This window comes from Nelumbo lutea, chromosome 4 (assembly GCF_056320005.1).
Source record: "Nelumbo lutea isolate HS-2025 chromosome 4, American lotus-T2T, whole genome shotgun sequence".
In the NCBI taxonomy this organism is placed as follows: domain Eukaryota; kingdom Viridiplantae; phylum Streptophyta; class Magnoliopsida; order Proteales; family Nelumbonaceae; genus Nelumbo; species Nelumbo lutea.
The window spans coordinates 45,549,508-45,555,642 of NC_142687.1; the positions used below are offsets into that span (position 1 = coordinate 45,549,508).

At 37.6% G+C, this 6,135-nt stretch overlaps 1 long non-coding RNA gene across 2 annotated transcripts; it reads left to right on the plus strand.

Annotated features, from left to right (window-relative positions):
* Nucleotides 1–2,286: 2,286 nt before the first annotated feature.
* Nucleotides 2,287–5,770, plus strand: LOC148855545 (uncharacterized). 2 transcript variants are annotated; one of them, XR_016112350.1, is made up of 3 exons: nucleotides 2,287–2,514; nucleotides 2,667–2,935; nucleotides 5,375–5,770. It is a non-coding gene; the product is annotated as an uncharacterized LOC148855545 (long non-coding RNA). The 2 variants fall into 2 exon arrangements; XR_016112351.1 differs by having other exon boundaries at nucleotides 2,365–2,580.
* The last annotated feature ends 365 nt before the right edge of the window (nucleotides 5,771–6,135 follow it).

Sequence of the window (6,135 nt, forward strand, 5' to 3'; positions counted from 1 at the left end):
TTTAAGTACAATATTTCCTTCGCTAAATTTTAATTCTACGGTGCCTATTGCCGTAGCTGCAACGCTTGCAGAATTCCCCAAGTAGAGCATCACTTCTCCATCATTCAGCCTTCTACTTACCTTGAACCCTTGCAGTGAGTTACTAGACTAGTCTAGACCTTTAATTGACTGATCAAATCAGCCTAGTTCGAAATGAGCTTAAGGCCCATTTAAGGTTATGTACTCACTTAGCCTTCCAAACTGCTGCCCAGTTGGGCTTCCTTGTATGGCGTGGGACCCAAACATTGATCTACACATCAACCACATTGGTTCAGCCCGGCCTTTGCTAAAAGGCCTGGCCGAATACACTGTTATGGACAGTGCACCCCTAAAACCCATCTTATGGGCTCTATGGGTCCAACACTTACCCTAAGTGGTCCCTGGGCCAAACCACCTTGTAACACCCAGGGACTGTGGGCAGATGCAAGATTAGCCCATCAGGTATTATCCTCAATGGTCTTACACTCAACCTCTTAGCCCATAATGATCAAACACAACCCGACAAGGGAGGACCTCTCCCTCAACTACAAGGAATAGTGTTGCACTCTCTCCTTACATGGATCCCGGGAATTAAAACTTTTTGCAAATCATTTCGAAACCATAACTTATATATATATATATATATATATATATATATTGCAAAACAAAATCTCAACAATTGAAATCGGTTGTCGGCAATCTTGGTTTCCATCAGAGAGAGTGCATCCCCGATCATTACCTTTGTCTGACAAAGGGGTTAATCTTATCACTTTGATCACCCACTCAGATGAATTCTCGGACTGTCCCAACATACCCAGGTTTTGACCCCCGCTAACGATCTCACTGATTGGTACGTCAAAGATAGCCCAATCCAACACCTAGTGTATTATCATAATCGTGTTTAGGGGTCAGGTGTAACTTTTCAGTTTTGCCCATCTATCTCCAAGGTCCAGGGCAATACTGGAAATCTGGTCCGATTCAAAGGTTCTATTAATCCTACACTGCATGTGCTTCGAGTCTCACCCTGGTTGCTGAGACAAGTCACCCCAACAGTTGGCAGCACACCAGTGTCAGTCTTAGCAGGATAAATCTCCCCAGACTTACCCAATGGTTGTGAATATTCTAAACTAACACAAGTCTCATTAAGTGTCCAGTTTAAGGGTATTACACAGAAACACATCACACGAACATGAATCAAATGTGTAGTTTATTCATTTACAATAAATCCATAATATACATATTTCTGATTGAAGCTAAGGACATACAACTGTCTAACAAGTACATCCAAGAAGGTGATAAGATATCAATCACCAGTACAATATCCACACTTCAAAAGAAAAAAGGAAACACGAGAGGTAACAACAACCACCAAACATTACAAACAATTATGTCATCTTGGTTTGGTTTCAATTTATTATGTAGCTGAAGATTTATTAATGGTTGGTTTTTGGTTCAGTTAGTTGTGTTTAGTTATTGTAGTTATTGTTTTTATATTTTTATTTGCCCTTTTGAGTTATGGATGATGAGGGGTAGAATGGTCCTTTAAGTATTGGTGATTGATATATAATGTTTGTGTTCAGAATTTGAATATGAGAGAAGTTTTGAAGAAGAAAGTGGTAGCAAATCGTATCTTTCTTTCCAAACTAAAATAGCTTTTATGCTTGGGTTTAAAACATACTAAAATTATAAAAGCCCTTGAAGAGTAGTAGAGTAAAAAAGGCAATATAACATAAGAGGCCGAGGCACACCGCTAATACAGAGTCTAGGGAGGAATAGATGTTCAAAGCCTTACCCTATACATACAAAGTGCTTGTTTCCAAGACTTGATCCTTGATCACCTAGGTCACAATGGATCATCGCAAACATTGCGCCAAGGCACACCCCCATACAAAGAGCAACGAATTGAGAGATAACTCTCTTCACTCTCCCTTAATAGATAAAACATGCTTACAACAAAGCCAAAATTATTTGATTCCTTCCCCCCACGAGTTTTAATAAGGGTTGTGGGTGATTATGGATGAAGAATGTGTGGTAAAGCAAGTAGAATGCTTGTCAGAAAAAGAAAGAGAGAGAGAGAATTTTTGCTGATAGGACAAACAACACAAAGATAGATCGATTAAAAGAAAGAAATAAAAGAATCAAGGGAAAAAGAAATTTCTAACAACAATTAGAATCCACTGAACTAAACTTTATTTCTTCAAATTATTCTTTCTTTTAACTCCAATTACAACGACTCTATTTATAAACTTAGGCCATGTTTGGTTCGTTGCTTGATTCATTCTTTAATTCTTGTCGAAATGGGCAAGAATGAATGTGATATAAGTGTTTGAATATTCATTTCTTGTCACAGAATTCATTCTTCCCAGATTGAAATTTGAGCTTCGGCAAAAATTTGTGGCACGAAAAATTTTCGTACCCTACCAAATCTTTTTTTTTTTTTTTTTCGTTCGAGTTCGAGTCTCTCGACTTTCACTGAACCCTCGTTCTCTGTACAAGGTAAACGCTCACTCCTCTCTCTCTCTGTAGAATGTAAACCTTCGTCCCTCTCTCTCTCTATACGAGGTAAACCCCCGTCCATCTCTCTCTGTTTGTGTTGAGGTATTTCGATCTATTAAGTTAAACTAATCGACTTTCTCTCTTTGTACAAGGTAACCATGAGATCGAAATAAGAAAACATATGTCATTTTTCCCCACGACAAGAGAAAGAAGAAATAAGAAAAATGATCATTTGACTGCTTAACGATGATCAAGCAAAGCATAGAAGAAAGGGAATCGGGGAGCACCTTTTACATTTGTTTGTCTGTCTATTTTCCTAGTTCTGAAATTCTTCTCTAATTTCTTTTCATGTACGACATTGCCCTCGCCGACTTGGCTCCCACTCACCCAATAAGGCTTGGGCTTGCACTCAATAAAACAGGTTTGTCGTTTTAGATGCCTTTCCTCTTACCCTTAAACTCAATACATTGAAAGTACTCTTTTCCTATTTTTATTTTCTCATACATGGTTGAGAAGAAATTCATTTGATTTTCTTGTTGCACAGGACCTTTGGGCCATTTTTAGGTTCTCCATGTCATTACTTGCTTCCTAGTTCTTGGTCGTTTAACATTGTCTAATAGTTAATACAGCATGACTTCTATGCTCTCTCATTGTGCATCTTTCTCCTTATTAAGCATCTTAGTTTAGCTTGAAGCCCTTTTAGGAAGACACTCGGTATGGGGATAAGCCTCTAACTTTCAGTCTTGTACAGTTATACCCTTATACAGCACGGAGAGCATTGGTATCAAATGCTCTGACTTGGTGGTTAAAGAGGTGATGTTGAGTCCTTTTCTTTGACAACATGTGAATGACTGCTGTAAGTGGACTTGCTGGTTGATTTATTGTCCATGAAAAATAAGACCTCTGTGGGGAAAATGATAGAAGAATCCGGGATGTGGATGCTAATGGCTGTAGTGAAGATCAATAAAACATGTCTGTTTCATAACGTCTTGAAATTTTCTTTGAGTGGTTGGGAAGTTGATATATTTGAATTGGGTATGGTGACTACATATCCTATCCAAGGTCTTATTCTTTATGTGATGAATGTAGTCAATAAAAGTCTCACCATTTATCAGCTTATGGATAGACATAGACTCAGAGAGGCATTCTATACTTGTGCTTTCATTCCAAATAACAGGTCATGCCTCCCATCTCATGATAAACTATTAGTGCTTCCTGCAAATTTGGTGGCATTTTTTTAATCTTTTCAGAATCCAGTGGATCATTCTAAGCAACATGGCTTAATTTCTCAGACTTGTTTGGTTAAATTCAATAGGAGGGGATACCAATGAAAAAAAAAACTATAGGAGGGGGATAAACTTTGTGGAACCTTGCAGCATTTGTTGTTGGAGTATTTGGCAACATTGTAACAGCATATTAGCTTATTCTTTATGGTGTATTCAGTTAGGTCTTGAAGGTTTTTGAGAAAATTTAGGGGCTCTTATCTTTTTGGTCATCAATTATAAGAATGAAGTATTCTTTTGATTCCCTATTTTCTTGGAGTTTTTTTTTTTTTTTTTATAATGATTGGCATGGTATAATTGTTGATCCAGTGGTTTCTGATGTATAGCTTGTGCATAATTATACTTTTGGAGGGATTTCTTTTGCATAGGGATTTCATTTGGCTCATCTTATACTCATTAGTATAATATTGTTTTCTGTCTGATCATAAAGAAACAAGAAAATGAAAAGGATCGAATGACCTTCCCTTGCCAAGAAGCCCTTATAGCAATTATTAATGAAATAATAATTGCTAATGGTTGTACTTTACAGATACAGGCTCATTCTGCCTAGATCATTGGATTGATCATATTAGGTGGCTCCTTGAGTGATTTTTGTGAACTTATTCAAAGGTTGTTTAGCAGATAGTACTGTGAGAGAGAATCTTATTGCTGAGATCAACCCTATCACTTTTAGACTGACCACACTCAGTGTTCCCTAGCTTTCTTTCAGGGTCTATACAATTGAATCTTGATAGTTTCATTGGTTTGAAATGGGGCCATCTTGTACATGAGGAATGTCCACCGGTAGTTCTGATGTAGAAAGGGTGATTCAAGCAGAACTCAGCTCTTTGCTCTCCTTCAGAGGTTCATTCTTTTTCTTTCTCTTGAAGCAATGAGGTTTGGAACTTTGAAACCACTAAAGGAGATGAATTGGGAGTTGAAAGCTTTTGATTGAGCTCCATGCATGATATGCTTTTGAGATCAATTTAACAGAAAGATGCCTGGAGGCTCTACAGTTTTGGGAATTGATGTGGTTTTGATAGTTGTACAACAAAAAGATGGCCCCATCCCCCTTATCAGGGCGTTTCGATACTTTGAACCTTGCCCTGCACACCTGTAGATTCTTTTTTTACTTTTTAGCATTTCCTTCCAGATTTCTTTTGCTGGAGTAGGGGCAGGGGGTTGGTTTGCTAGCGACCGGCAAGCCTTTCTTTTGGGCTATAACTTGGAAAAATTTTAAATAACCAACACCACTTTGAGATAACTTGGAAAAATACAGTTACTACTACAACCATCCAAGGAGAAAGGATGAACACACTTAGGATCTGATGCAGAGAACTTACTCTTCCACCAGACCAAACCTATGTCTCCTGCACTTTATCCTCGGCCTTACAACTCATCTGTCCTTGTCCCCACAAAGACTTGAGTGGGGTAAGTGATGGATCTTAATTTCTTTTTTTTTTCCTAGGTGGATCAAGGTTTCCACTTTCCATGTGGTTATGCCTTCTGAAGGATAAAATAACAGTGGTGCATATTTTGTTATTCACTTGTATAGATATTTGCTTCTTCTCATAAAGGCTTCACCTAACTTTTTGTAGCCTTCATTTTAGCGACCTGTACAAAAGCTTGTGGAAAGCAAATTTTGGTGGAACCCCAAATGACAAAAGGGAAAACATTCAAGTAACTAACAAGCAGTGTGGTGCATATAATAAAGCAATAATTGGATCAGTTCGTCCCCATTAGCCAGTTTGTCTGTGGATCATACGCAGTCAGGTTCCTGGAAATGACCCTGAAGGTTGTTAGTTTGTCGACTGATATAGATGGTGCTTTACAGGCATCCATTCAGGTCCATGTGAAATTGAGAACTCAGACAGCAATAATTGGATGCATCTTATTGTAGTTAGAACTTAGGGGATGAGATATTTTCCATGTGTGACTAATATTATATGGATAGATGTGGGTAGAATTTTTATGAGCAATTGTACAGGCATAAACACACGTGCAACTAAGGGCAAAGATATAAAGTAAGATTATATAATCAAGTATTTATTTTATATAATGATAGAATAGATAAACAAATAGAAGAAATGCAAGCTAGCTTTTATTTAATACGCATATAGAGATTCCCTTATTTGCCTAATTACGGTAGGCCATACACCCACTTGAACTTTAATGCTGGCATGGTAACAGCATGCATGTATTTACTAAAACAGGTCCACCAATTTTCAACAGAATCTTTCGTTTAGCAGACAAAATAAGAACTATTATGTTATGTAAAATTCACAGAAATAAATGTTTTTTGTGTTTTCTTCTCAAGTAGTTTTCACTTGTATATTTCCAACTATTCTTGTTTTCTATC